Source organism: Trichechus manatus, unplaced genomic scaffold, assembly GCF_000243295.1.
Source record: "Trichechus manatus latirostris isolate Lorelei unplaced genomic scaffold, TriManLat1.0 scaffold00065, whole genome shotgun sequence".
NCBI classification, from domain to species: Eukaryota; Metazoa; Chordata; class Mammalia; order Sirenia; family Trichechidae; genus Trichechus; species Trichechus manatus.
In genome coordinates this window covers 8424543-8439952 of record NW_004444001.1, presented here as the reverse complement: position 1 = coordinate 8439952, position 15410 = coordinate 8424543, and the positions used below count along the sequence as shown (strand labels likewise).

Below are 15410 nucleotides of genomic sequence, written 5' to 3'. Positions count from 1 at the left end.
TAAATGGGCAGCTCCTGTCCAGAGGCAAGATGAGAAGGCAGAGAGGGTCAGGAGCTGGGTGAATGGACACAGGAAATCTGGGGTGCAAAGGAGGAGTGTGCTGTCACAGTATAGGGAGAGCAATTAGGGTCACATAACAATGCATGTGTACATTTTTGTATGAGAGACTAACTTGAACTGTAAACTTTCACTTAAAGCACAACAATAAAAAAAAAAGTAAGAACAGTTTATGCAGCTTCATCAGTGCAAATTATTAGGATTAGAGTATCCTGAATATGGCAGGTGACTAGACAAAAAATTACGTTAGTGGTTTGGGAAGATCTGTTTTTTGTTTTTTTCTCCTCAAAATGAGGAAGCTCGCCTGGCTACCACCACTGACTGCTCTGACAGGGATCATAACAGAGGGTCCCGGACAGAGCTGGAGAAAAATGGAGAACAAAATTCTAACTCACAAAAAAAGACCATACTGGCCTGACAGAGACTGGAGAAACCCTGAGAGTATGGCCTCTGGACACCCCTTTAGCTCAGTAATGAATTCACTCACGAGGTTCACCCTTCACCCAAAGATTAGACCAGCCCCATAAAACAAAATGAGACTAAACGGGCACAAAAGCCCAGAGATAAGGACTGACTAGAAGACAGAAGGGGACAGGAAAGCTGGTACTAGGAAACCCAAGGTTGAGAAGGGAGAGTGTCGACATGTCTTGGGGTTGTTAACCAATGTCATAAAACAATATGTGTACTAACTGTTTAATGAGAAACTAGTTTCTTCCATAACCTTCATCTAAAGTACAATTAAAAAAAAAAATGAGGAGGCTCAATGAGTGTTTTAACAGAACTCAAACTGAACACATTTCCTATGTGTAGATTGACCCACAGATTTTCTAAGGTATTCTCAAATCTAAACAGCATCTGTTCTGTTGTCCCATAAACCATAAAAAAATGTTCTGGGAATTCAAACATTTTGTCTTACAATCTTTATTTATTCCTCACACTTTCAAGTAGTACAAACATATTTGCCAGATGATATGTTCCACTTTTTCAAAGGAATGGTCATTAGGGCCAAGATAAGATTGGTAGTGGTCAATTATGGCTTCTAGAGATTCTTGGCAGTTGAAATGAACATTTCTGTGAGAGGCAGGTTTATCAGTCAGCGTGGTCAGCACTTTTTTTAGCCTGGCTGCTGCTGGAGAAACTACAGAAAGTAATAAGTCAGAACCTGTTCCCCTTGCATTCCTACTCAAGTGGTTTGGGGCTTTGGTCCTATTCCCTGCAGCAAAGTGCCCTGCTATAGAGAATGGTGCTAAACCTCTGAACCCAGACACATAGCAATTGAGTGAAAATATTTTCTAAATTATCTTATGGAATATAAAATACTAGAAAATTTTATTTTCATGATCCTATCTGTTTCATAAAGAAGACACTCTTTAATTTATAACATCTATACTATTTATGGAGCCCTGGTGGTACAGTGGTTAAGTGCTTGGCTGCCAATTGAAAAGCTGGCAGTTTGAACCTACCAGCTGCTTCATGGGAGAAAAGACCTGGCAATCTTCTCCTGTCCTGTAAAGATTACAGCCTAGGAAACCCCATGGGGCAGTTCTACTTGTCCTATAGGGTGGCTAAGAGTCGGAATCAACTCGAAGGCAGACAATAACAACATACTATTTATCAGCAGACCACTAAACACTGGTTAAGTGGGTGGATGGATGGAGAGAGGGAAGAGAGAGGAAAGAGAAAGCAAGAGGAGGGAAGAGGATAGAGATTTAAGTTGTTTGTATAGTTTTATTCCACGCTTCCTTTTGTTCTCTATCCTGAGGTGTAGTTTAGGGAATGAAAAAGACTGCTTCTTTAATTCCTATCTTATAATAATGCTCTTAGTAGGTGAAAAGAATATTCATTATTCAATCAACAAACATTTAGCAGCAAAAAAGAGGAAGACCCTCAACCAGATGGACTGACACAGTGGCTGCAACAATGGGCTGAAACATAGCAACGACTGTGAGGATGGTGCAGGACCAGGCAGTGTTTCATTCTGTTGTACACAGGGTTTCTGTGAGTCGGAATCAACTCGAGAGCACCTAACAACAACGATGTGCCAGGAAATTGGGAATGTGCCAGACGGGCTAGGAATATCAAATGAGTATGACATAAAATGTAATAAATGAAAACTAAAGTTCCTTTAATATTTTTGTAGAACTCTAAAAGCAAGGTTGGAAAGTGAACTATTGTGTTATTCTATGTAAGCAAATAATTTTCCAGTAACTGTCATGATTATAAAGTTATGCCATAAAATACCCACTTACCCAGGGCAAGTAACTGTTTGTGTTAATTAGGATATAAAGTATTCTCATCTTATTCCTTTTACTATATTGCAATAGTTATGAATGTTAAATTTTTGTAATTGCAAGACTGCATAGTTCCTACTGTTAAGGAACTCACCTTCTTTTGGAAGACAGACATGCAACCATTCATTACAATGGAATGTGAGAGGCGCTAGAGTTTTAGGCAGGGGTCTTCCCAAGCTTCTTCACGTGAAGTCACTGGGCTTTTTGTGAAACGACATGATGTTTTGTTAGAAGACACCAACTGTATTTTCACAATTATACCCATTTGCAATAAAAACGAAGCTTCATACTTAACAAGACTGACTCTGAGTTTTTCAGTTATTATTCAACCAAGGACTTGTTCATGTGTCACCAGCTAGAGCCTCCTATCAGCAAGCAGGAGAAGGCAGAAAAGATTAAGAAAAATATATAAGAGAAAAATTTAAGAATGAAAAAATTATTCAAAATGGAAAAAGATGATCATTATTTAACGCAGGCAGCATAAGACCTTGGTTCATCTGAAGACCTTTAGCTCTTTAAACCCAACTTGGAATGAGGTGGGGTAGAAATAATAATACATATTAAACAATCCAAATGGCAAAACAATATGCTATAACATGGGGGTGACTGACCCTGATGGAGCTGGGGAGAATGTCTGGCAAGGCTTTAGAGTTTGAAGACGTGTAGGGAGGAACACTGAATTTGGAAGTCAAGAGGTTTGTTTTGGATACTGACATTGACTAACTCTATAATTCCTGACAAGCTTCAACCTCTCAGGCCTGTTTTCCCATCTTTAATAAAGTTTACAGACCAGATCAGTGGTTTTTAAACTTTGTTCCTCTGGGATCTAGGATTCTTCTGAAGTGTCCAGGAGCTGCCTTGGAGGCCTAAGGTTGGTGGTAGAGGTACTCTGACACTCATCTCTCCCCCAACCACACATACACTTCAAGTGAGTGACTCAACTCTTTTGAAAAGTATTCAACTGCGAGAAAAATGTTTAAAAACCATTTAACTCACTCAGTTTCCAGAACTCAATGGTTTGTCATCTACTGTGCAGGAATGACCATCAAAATGGTGGTCATCCTGAAAATGGAAATGCCAGGGAGCCATGAAAATCAAGATATTCATGACTATTTTAGCAAGCAAGAAAATAGCAATGAATATACAGCTCAAACTTGTTTAAACAACATACACTCCAACACAGTCAGTTTACTGACTAGAACCATCACCCATACGGATCAGTGTTTCTCAAAGTGGGGTCTGAGGAAATAATCTTGGGTAGTCTGAATTCTCAAGTTTGAGAAACATTAACAGATTCTAAAATCCTCCAGAAACAGACATGCTGAGAAACTTCAGGGCTGACAAAAATTGTTTAATATGTTTGCCAAAGGCCTCTCAAAATCTTGATATCCAGTGAGAATCTACTGACAGAAACCCGTGTATAAGTTGACTGACTGACCCAAAGAGGATCCTGGAGAAAACATTTCCAGGCCTCTCTTCCCCATCCTCCTTCTATCTCAACTGCTAATTCTGTGCCAGGCTGAGTGAAAAGTTCCAGGCCTAAACAAAGGAGGACATCAAAAGAGACTCAGCCACAACATGGATGAACCTTGAAAGCATACTTAGTGAAGTAAGTCAGACAGAAAAGGACAAATACTGTATGATCCCACTTACATGAATTATCTAGATCTGGCAGATGCACAGAGACCAAAGTTTATTAGTGGCTACTGGGCCGGTGGGAGGGGGAAATGAGGAGGTATTGCTTAAGGGGTACTGAGTTTCTGTTTAGGGTGATGAAAAAATTTGGAAATGAACCGTGCTGATGGTTGCACAACATGATGACCATAATTAATGTTACTGAACTGTACATGCAAAACTGGTTGGAGTGGTAAATGTTTCATTATATATATATTTCACCACAGTAAAATTAAGAAAAAAGAGAAACTCCGGGTTGAGTCCCAGAAGTCTTTGCTGAATCTGGATACAGACCTGAGATGGTTTAAGAGATACCAAACGTGGACTAGGAGTGAAAGGGAAGGGGAAAGGGGGGGGGGGGTCTTTGTCTAGGAAGCATTATCTGTTTATGGTGATGGAAAACTCGGCAATGGATACCGGTGACGGTTGCACAACATGATTAATTAGTGTACGTGTAAAAAAAGGTTTAATTGGCAAATGTTGTGCTATACACTTTTTTATAATAATTTAAAAAAAAAAAAATACCAAGCTCAGAAAGTAACAAAGCCCTACTGCATCATAGGATGCTCTTAATTGCCCTTCTTCTCACATTTCAGGGCTAGCAGTGGGAAAGAGCTATGGGTATTAAGGCTCAATTATAATGAGTAAAAGATTGACTTAAAATTCAAATACTACTAACAGACTATCATGTAAAAATTAACAGTATAAGACATTATTATAGTGCTAGTTTTAACAGCAGGAATACTATAATATTCATCTTCATCTCCCTAGAAAATAGTATATGAATGGGTATAATAAATACTGAGTAAACATCCATGATTTAAATATACAGGATGGGGTAATAGGAAAAACTTTTGGAAATAGATAGTAGTGATGGTTGCGCAACATGGGGAATGTAATTAATACCACTGAATTATACTTAAAAACTATACTTCAAAATGAAGAGTTTATGTTAATGGGGGAAGAACAACTCAGAAAAGGAGGGTGGGAAAGGCTGCAGAACTTGTAAAATGTAATCAATGTCACTGAAACTGTTGAGTTGGTGTATGTTCTGCTGTGTATATTTTCAACAAAAAAATTTTTTAAAAAATACTTAAAATTGCCAATTTTCTGGTTATATACCTTTTACCACAATAAAACTTTAAAAATAAATATAGAACACTTGTATTTTATGTAAGGATTGTTCCCAAACAAACCTTGCATAATTAGAAACTCATATAATTCTAGTTTAATGCTGGAAATTTACTATTTCCTAAAGCCCATCAGCTTTGAAATTATGTAACTCTTGATCAATTATTAGTAAATTCTGTTACAAATTTTTAGATGAGACAATAAAATTAGGCTTATATTTCTTAAAATAACCTATATTTTTTAGAAAGTCATACTAAAATAGGTATGAATAAAATAATATGACATCTTTGATTTGCTTAAAAATAATATGGAATGAGGGAAAGTAAGTGAGTTGGCCATGAGGGGGATGGGTACAAGGGTTCATTAAACCATTCCCTTTATCGTTGTATTTGGCTGAAATTCCCCATAGTAAAAGGTAAAAAAATAAACTTTTGCAAATAAAATAAGACTTTAATATTTTTATTAAAAATCTGCATAAAATACAACCACATATAATGTCTTTTGAAAGTGCTTCATGAAGATATCTAATTCTAAATTTAAAACATCTCTGTAACGTAGAAAGGCAGGAGAATAACTATTATCTTTTAGAGACCAGGCAACAGACTTTCAAGTAAAGTAGAACGGTTTACTCAGAGTCACACAGGGAGCTGGCAGAGCTGGTACGAAAATGGAGCTGCTGAGATTTTTTCTGGCATGGGCAAGAGTTTCACAACCCTAATCTGGAAATCAGCTTCTCTTGAACTAAGATAAAAAGGGTACGTTAGATAGATCTACTTGGCTAAATTGAGTTTGAAACTTGATCATGTCATTCATTACTTTTGTAACTTCAGACAAGTCATTTACTCTGTGCCCAGACTTCCTCATTGATAAGATTGAAGAAAATCTTATTTTTCTATCTGAGGGGGTTGATATGTTAGTAGCTATGCAATTACTTCAAACACTTAAAATATTAAAAAAGAAATTGGAAAATACTGTCACTATTTTCCATTTCTGATTGAATTACAGTCATGTTTATGTGTTTTTACCAGAGACATGCAAAATGAGTACAGTCAGATATGGGTGGGTTCGAATTGCCAACCTTTCCGTTAGTAGCCAAGTGCTTAACTGACTGTGCCACCCACACTGTCTGGAAAAGCACATAAGCACTCATTTTTTTTCTCTCACAGACATGGAAAACAATGAGTTGAGGCTGTTTACCCTAAAGGGCAGTGTTTGGTGAATAGGTAGCCTGGGCCAGAAGTGGAGGGTTATCCTATAAAGGTCTTACTTTGGGGGGTGGGGGGGGCTGCACAATCTCAGAAGGAAGCATAAACTAGCTATATTATAGTAACAGTAGCAAGCACTAGCCTCTTAAAAGGTTAGTCACATCAGTGACTTATCTGCTTAAACCCAGCAGGGGCTCCCCACCTTACTCAGAATCAAACCCAAGTCCTCACAAAGGCCAACAAGGCACTTTGTGATCCCACACCATGACCCCTCTGATCTCATGTCCCATGACTCTTTCCCTGCTCACTCAACAACTCCAAGTCACTAGTCTTGCCCCCCACCTTCTTCAAAACTTCACAAGGAGTCCTACCCTGACCACCACTCATTTCCCTTCCTTTGCTCTATATTTTTACCCCATGGCATTTATCATCCATAGCATATTACATAATGCACTATTACATTTGTTTGTTTTATCTCTCCCTCTCATTACCTCCCTCTCCCCACTAAAATATAGACCTCACAAGGGCAGGGATTTTTGTATGTTTTGCTAACTGATGCAAATCTCTAGGGCCTAGCAACATAGTAAGTGACAGTCTGAATCCAACAGGTGCTCCCTGGAAACTCTACGGGGTAGCTCTACTCTGTCCTACAGGGTCGCTATGAATTGGAATCTACTCGACCACAATGGGTTTGGTTTTGGCAACACAGTAAGTGCTCAACAGATATTTGCTGAATGGATGAATTAAAGGACAGGCAGGAGCTATAAAATTAGCACTGGTACAATGCCAGAAGTGGAGGCCCCCAAATGGAATTGCGTTCAGTCTTCTCAAGCAGGGAGTCGAGACTATGCAAAGCCTCCACTGACACACAACTCTATGATTTTAAATGAAGGATGGATGTTGGTCTTCCCAAAGTGTCAGAGATGAATAGGGTACTTGTTAAATTGCAGATCCTGAGTCCCATCCCAGCTCGGCTGAATCAGAATCTCTTTGGGCCGGGAAACCTGCATGCTAAATGTGAGCTCTACCCTCTGGTGATTCTTATGCACACACAAATTCGAGAACATACTGTTGCATCTTCCAGACCTGCCTGTTAAGAATCACTGGAGTTGGTTATTAAAAACATGGATTCCTGCCTTGCCCTGCCTGTCCCTCCCTCCTCCCCTCTAAGATTCTGATTCACTAGGAATCTGGAGTTACCAGCTGCCCTCAAGCAAATTTTAGGCAAACTGGGGAAGCTGTCTCAGGACAGATTGGCATCAAGTAGAACCTGCAAAGAAGGGTCAGATGAGAGACACAAATCGAAGCTCCCAACTCCTAAAAGCAAAGGGTTCAGTTTCTTGGTACTTTGACTGGAGGAAAACGTTGTAGGTGAAATCTTATTTGGGATGTATCACCTCAGACCACCATCAGTCTCTTTCCACTCCTTCCCACCAAACAATTCCTTTCTTCCCCTCTTTACTGTATTTACTCATATTTACATTAGAAGGTCAGCTCCACCAGCGCAGCACCTAGAACAGGGCCTGGCACATAACAGAAGCGCAACAAATAATTTTAATGATCTCATCACCCTTTCCAATGTGTTGGCCACAAGATGGCAAACCTCCCACAATATCAGGCATGCCAGAGGGAGTGCTTCTTCCCTTTTCCTTGAAACCTACTTCAGTTTCCAAAAAAGTATATTTTACTTATTTTGGAAACCAAGTTATTCCGTGGGAGAACAATCTAAAGCGGAAAATAAAAAAAAACTATATTTAAACCTAGAAAGTACAATGGGGTAAAGTTATTTCCCACTATTCCCCTATACTTTATTCTAGTCAAACTGTCACCCTCCTAGCCCCAAGCACACTACACACTTTCCCAGCATTTATTCTCATCCGAGTGACAACTTCCTTAACTGAAGCACTCGACTTCCTCTTCATAGCTAATGAAATTCCCATCAATATTCAAAACTTAGTTTCAATCCTACTTCTGTGAATCCTTCTTTGACAGCCTTGGGCTGTCTTTAGAATTCTCTACCCAGACTTCTAAAAGCAACAACTGTGTCTTCTGACACTGATCAGACACTGCTCTCTATCTTCATTATGCCTATCTTCTGTTCCCAACTAAAGCAGAGCACAATTTTAAATGAATATAAAGTGTTACGGGAGTACTGACAAGAGAGCAATTACTTTTCCCATCCCAAAGTCAAGCAACTGTATGTTTGTTTTGGGGTGGGGGATCAGTAGACTGAATATATTGTAAGAAAGTGTGGAGGTGGTAAATGCCATGAACGGCAGCTACTGGTGAGCCTGGTATGTGGAAGGCCTGTTACAACAGGCACTAGCCTTATTTTGTGCCTTTACCTTCTCTGTAGGGAGCCCTTGGTTCTTTGCCACCTTGACCATTTGATGCCTTCAAAACCTCTATCACTTTCTCAATTCTTTGGCTTTACATTTGTCCTTCTACCTAGAAGACAAAAGAACTTCTTACCCACTCCCAAGTGGTCAACTGACAATGCCTACTGATCCTTTAAGATCTTGAGTAAAATGATATTGCCTTTCTTTAGCTTTTTTAAAATCCCCAAGCAATGTTAATTGTTCACTTATTTATATACCTAGAGCACCACGTATGGTATCTTACCAGTACCTGACACATGTATCGTGATAATTTTTTGTTTTTTAAGATTTTTTGTTTTCATTAGCTTACAAATTCCATGACAGCTGGGTCAGTTTCTTTTTCACCTTTGTGTCACCAGAGTTTAGCGCAATGCTTAGTACATATGTGCCCAATAAACATTTACTTAAATCAAATTACTTTCATAAGATTTTGGTCTCCAAAGAACTGACCGACTTCAGGGAAAATGTCGACTCTTTATCATTTAGTTTCCAAGAATACGAAGCTCGGCTACCTACGACTTCTTTTTTACAATCATAAAGCAGAGGATTTGGGATGCAGGGCTGGCCCTCCACCATCCAGGATCTGCCTCCTTATGCTGGGCCCTTATGCATCTAGCCAGGCACCCCTGTGGTGCAGAAAAAGCCACCTGATCCCCCACCTCTGCTCCAGATCAGACAGCTCACTTCTCTGAGGCATAAGAAAATGCCATTTTTTAAGATCCAGAGGACAAAAGATTTTGTATTTTTCCATGATAATCCATTTAATATTTAATAAACCTTCTTAAAACAGTCCAAGGTTATACTGGACATAAACATAAAACAATTCCATGAAGTCCACAAATCTTTAACATAGTAATTTATTATATTAGTAATAGCTGTGTTCATTAAAAGACTTGGAAACAAAACTCCAAGTTGAAGAATTTCTGGCTTAGCCACGTATGGCTTTTTGACGGTATCAACACCGTACTTTAAAGAGGAAAAAAAAAAAAACCCACAAAAATTCTTACAATATAGGAAAAAACAGATACCTCACCAAAAATATTTCTATAATTTCTTTATTGTGTTTTCTATGAGACTCAGGACACATTAATGACTATGAAAAATAATACACAGGAAATGACTGACAAATGATACAAAGGAGGGCTGCTATCCTGATTACTGTCAAATACTAAAGCAAAATTAAATTGAAGCTATCTTTATGATAATTCACAGTACTTCAGTACATGGAGTAATACGTACTTTCTTCAGTTAAACAACTAAATTTCAATTAAAGAATTCTTGCATTAGACTGAGACTGGAGAAACCCCCGAAGCCATGGCCCCCACATGCTTTGTTAACCCAGAACTAAAACCATCCCCGAAGCCCACTCTTCAGACAAAGATCAGACTGGTCTCTAAAACACAAAGTAATACTTGTGAAGAGTGTGCTTCTTAGTTCAAGCAGATACACACGACCACATGGGCGGGTCCTGTCAGGAAGAAGGATGAGAAGGCAGGAAGGGACAGGAACTGGATAAATGGACACAAGAAACCTGAGATACAAAGGGGGAGTGTGCTGTCACATCACAGGGATTGTAGCTAATGTCACATAACAATATGTGTATAAATTTTTGTATGACAAATTAACTTGAGCTGTAAACTTTCACGTAAAATACAATTAAACAAAAAAAGGATTCTTGCATTATGCTTCTCCATAAAGGCTGAATTTCATTTAATCATTGATTGCCATATTAACCTTTTTGCACTCAAAATAATCAACCTTTTGGAGAATCAGCTTCCAATGCCAAGCTGACTTATGCAGCAAAAAGAAGCAATGCCAACACTGAACCAGCCAGCAATAAGGATGTGCTTGATCATGTATTAACCAGTAATACATTAATGAAAGTTTTAGGAATGGAATTAAAAACTAGAAAAGCCAAAAACTAGAAAAGCCAGAAGTAAGCCTTACTTGCTTGCTCTCCATAAAAACAACCTAAATATTAAAAAGAAGCTGCTTTAACACTTTTTGATTTCTAGTTCCATTCAGAAAAGTATATCTGTACATATGAAATAAAGGTTTATCTAAGTCATTTGTGTTTTTCCCTAAGGTAAAAGGAATTTATTTTAGAGAACATTTTAAATGAAGCAAAAGCAATACTCCTACCAATGTGCCTTTTTCTACTTTTAAAAACAATGGACATTGTTGTAAGCTGCCAGTCATAAATAGTAAAAAACAAAACACAAACAAATGCTCTCTGCATTTTCACTCTACAGTTACAAAACTCACTAAAATACAGTGTGATAATTGTTATTAAAATAAAAAATGCCTAATCTTTCTCTGTATTTGCTCAAATATAACCGGGCACCATTACTCAGTCTTAATGCAGTTTATATATATTATTGTCCCTAAGTAGCAAGAAAAAAAAAAAAACCCCAAACCTGTTGCCGTTGAGTCAATTCCGACTCATAGCGACCCTACAGGACAGAGTAGAACTGTCCCATAGGGTTTCCAAGGAGCAACTGGTGGATTTGAACTGCCAGCCTTTCAGTCAGCAGCCGTAGCTCTTAACCACTGTGTCACCAGGGCTCCTCCCTAAGTACAGAACTGCTTTAAAAAAAACAAACAAACTTGAAATGGCAGTAATTACAGACAAAAAAAATTTTTTTCTTTTATTAAGCACCAGTATTAGCTATCTGGTTATAGCTATTATGCAAACTCTGGGCTCTAGTTGCTCTGTCACTGAGTAACATTCAAAATATTTTGGTTTTAACAATGTTCCAAGAAAAGTAAGTCCTATAAAAGCAACTAACAATATTAACAAACAAAATTCCATTTTACAAAGTCAGATGATGATACCAAGGAAAAGAGGCCCACGAGTCCCTTCTATAAAAGCAGACTCAAAGGAAGATGTGTAGACAAAAGCAATTTTTTTAGGAGGGGATTTTTGTTTCAAGTTTAAAAATAATTTAAGAATATGGACAAATATATGTAGCTTATTACACCAAGCAAGATTTCACGATCAGTTTCTACAGAGATTAAAAAGAAACTGAATTAATCTCACCTCTCTCAACTCCCTTTAAGAGACATTAATTTGTGTCTAGTGTGAAATATTTTACAAACTCTAAGAAATGCTATGTAAACTGGAATTTATATTTGTAGTTATTTCTATCGAAAAGACCATAAGAGCTTGTTTGGATATAAGTACTTGCACATCTTTGATCAAAAAATCTAGTTCTGTAGAAGTATTGTTGTCTTCCAAGTTGGCAGCTTCAGGACGGATGTTCACTGAAAGCAGAAGAGAGACTTGTGGGCCATCAGTTAAAATCAACCCCAGAAAGCAAGGGCTTGAAAGAGGTTGAGGCAGATCACCCTCACAAAATACAGCTGGAGTAAGAACTCACTCTAATGAAGGAGACTTCTTGAACTTTCTTGTGCCTTTTGGCAGTCTGGTGAAGACCATGGATCCCTTTTCAGAACTGTATTTCAAGATGAAAAATATACCTCAGATTTCATTAGAATACAGTTACAAAAATATAAAAAATGTATAATATAGCTATATATGTGATTCTTCATCAATGCATTAAAATACAAGATTTGGTAGTGAGTCTAGTTATTTACTCTCACTCTCATTTTGGAAGACGGTAATCTTTCAAGATACCTGCACATATAATGTGATATAAAGATATTTCTACCGGTGACAAAGGTCCAGGTACTGTTGATATTACTGTGGTTTGTGGCCTTCATTCGTAGATTTAGGAAATCATAAATTTCAACTGCAGTCTAGTGAGCACAAAGACATAATTATTTTTGTGTCCAAGTTCCTAGGCCCCCTCTTTCCCCAGTTCTATCCACAGACCCCTTAGGGGTCAAGTCCATGGAGCCCAAGCAAAGAACCTTGGTTTGCACTGCTGGGGTCAGGGCAGTTGTTCAACATATGAAATGAATATACTCAACCCAGGAATAAACACAGCAGGATTCTAAACATCTGAATACAATTCACAAGATATTTTTCTAGTTGGTAAGCACACAATGGTCATTTCTACACACCGTCTTGATGTCTTTTTTGCAATGCAAAGATGTTAGAGGTGTGCCAGATGCGCAGGATGGCAGCAGCAAGCTATTGATTGTAACAGTGCAGAAAGGACACTTTCCAGTATCATCAAAGTTATCGATGAATTCCAAGAGTGAGAAAGGTCAAGTAAGCTAATTTCCTGTAAGCTTAGTTGTTGTTGTTAGTTGCTGTCCAGTCGATTCCAACTCATGTCAACCCCACATAGGCAGAGTAAAGCTGCTCCATAAGGTTTTCAAGGCTGTGACCTGCAGGAAACAGTTCGCCAGGCCTGTCTTCAGAGGTGCCTCTGGGTGGTTTGAACTGCCGACCTTTTGATTAATAGGTGGAGGGCTTAACCATTTGCACCACCCAGGGACTCTTAAAGCTTAGTAGAGAGCAATATAAACACATTCCATAATTTGGAAAGCCTGAGACTGCAGTGAAAAAGCCCATAAAAGTTCTCAACCTTCGACCAGAGCTGGGTACAAAGGCAAATTTCACCTGATAAACACGCAACAGTCTTTTCTGGAAAGCCTAGTCAATGAAGATTCACATCTTCATTCTACCAGACGTGCAGCCAGCCAGTACAAAATATTCACATAAATCACGTTCTTTTCCAGTTTTTATATGACTGCTTGGAATTGTATAGATGTCTAAACTAAAATCTTTTCCTAAACTCACAATTTAATACCTTGGAACATGTTTTTTGAGTCTTTTTCTTTAGTATATTTTTATTTTAAAAGTTTTTTTTTATATTTAAACAATCAAAGTCCATGTTCCTTTATTTTTTTTTCCACTTTCCTAGCATTTTCTAAATGTCTGTCTTGCTTGAAAACATTTGATTTTTTAATACATAAGGGAAAAATTCAAATACTTTTGCCTTGCATTTAGTGCATTTGACAAACTGATCCCAATATCCCTTCCCAGACTTCCTTTTTATTCTCTCTTCTGCAAACTTCTCACTCCATCCAAAGCCGTTTCCTCTGTGTCCTCACTGTGTTTTTTTCTACCTAAATTCCTCCTCTTATTCCATCTTCTTTTGAATGTCTTTTCTGTGTGTACATATTATCCACTTGAGTATGTGCTCCTACATCCGCCAACTGCTCTGTGCATAATGAACATTAATAAATATTTTATGATAAAATATTACTGGAGTGGCTTTTTCCATCAGAGTAGATAAATGCAGTAAGATTTTTTTCAAAGTAAGACATTTCATTCAGGAGAGAAACATTCATGAAAGCAGTATGATTTAAGAAAAAAATTAGAATATTTAATCATAAGTTAATCTTAGAAGAGTGGAAAATATTTTAAAAGGGTATGTACATAATGTATATACATTATACCTAATCCATATCATGCTTTGAAAAGAAAATATTTGCTTTGTGGCTCTCATAGAATCTTAGAGGAATTTCTGAAAACATTCTTGAGACTCAAGCTCAAGGTAACATTTTGATGGTAAGGTAATTTTAAACACAGAACATATGTTAAATAATCATTATGAGTGGGAGATTTATGTAATATATGACAAAAATAAAAGGTTAATGGCAAATAGGTTTCATTACATTTTTTGATCTAATGATAGCAGAAAATTCTAGCTGGGGAGTATCAAACTGTAATGCAGAAATGTGTTCTATAAAATAATTTATCTAAATTAATATTATGTACACATTTAAACAAAAAAAAAAACAAACCCTTTGCTGTCAAGTCGATTCAGACTCATAGCAACCCAACAGGACAGAGTAGAATTGCCCCACCAGGGTTTCCAAGGCTGTAATCTTTACAAAAGCAGACTGCACATTCTTCTTCGGCAGAAGATGCTGGTGGGTTCGAATCGCCTGTCTTTCAGTTAGCAGTCGAGTGCTTAAGCCACCAGGGCTCCTACACATATTTAGGGAATGGAATTATTCATTTATATTAAGTCTTTGGCATCTCTCTATAGACTGATAATTTTGTACTGCATATCCAAAGTGCGTATTTTTGAAAAAACATTTTAGACAACTTTCTAACATTAGATACAGACCTTTTCAGCCAACTTAACTTGAGTATATGCATAGTTCTCTTTGTGACCGTGTGGCAGGGGAAAGGTCAGTAAAAAGATCATTGCGTGATGCAGGGTAATTTCTTAATTGATTACATACCTAATTTAACCTTAAAATCTTAATATGACAATACAAGTGAAAAAAGGATGTACAGTAATATATCAGTATCCATAAAACGGCATGTAAAAAAGATCAGCAAATTCTCTCTGGTATGCATGAGGTGTTTTTCACTTGGTACAAAGTCTGTGTTACAATGAAAGGTAAGTTAAGGTCCCCCAGCCTCTTTTCAAACAATATTGGTTACCCAAATGTCATTTTCCTTTTTAGTATTCTCTTTAGATACTTTCTGAATCTTTTATCTATATCATATATGCTATAACAGAAAATAAATTCCGAGTATACCATGTGACGTACAGCCAGACATATAAAGCTTAGGGACAGAGTAGAGGAAGAGGAACAAATAGTTTTACAATTTACATATAAAAAAGGTATCTTTAGGTCTATGGATAGAAGCAGCCCTGAACATGTGCCAGGTGTAAATCTTCATCTTTTAAGTGTGGTCACACCTAGAGAAAAGGGGCTGAACTTTCACGGATCCCAACAAT

At 37.6% G+C, this 15410-nt stretch overlaps 1 protein-coding gene across 1 annotated transcript in view; it reads right to left on the bottom strand.

Moving 5' to 3' along the window:
• The window catches only part of BICRAL (BICRA like chromatin remodeling complex associated protein), a 48117-nt gene extending 45605 nt beyond the window's left edge, over window positions 1–2512 (bottom strand). Inside the window, exon 1 of the mRNA XM_023734216.1 lies at window positions 2443–2512. The gene's annotated coding sequence lies outside the window, so the exon portion shown is untranslated. The remainder of the gene's footprint in view (window positions 1–2442) is intronic.
• Between the last annotated feature and the right edge of the window lie 12898 nt (window positions 2513–15410).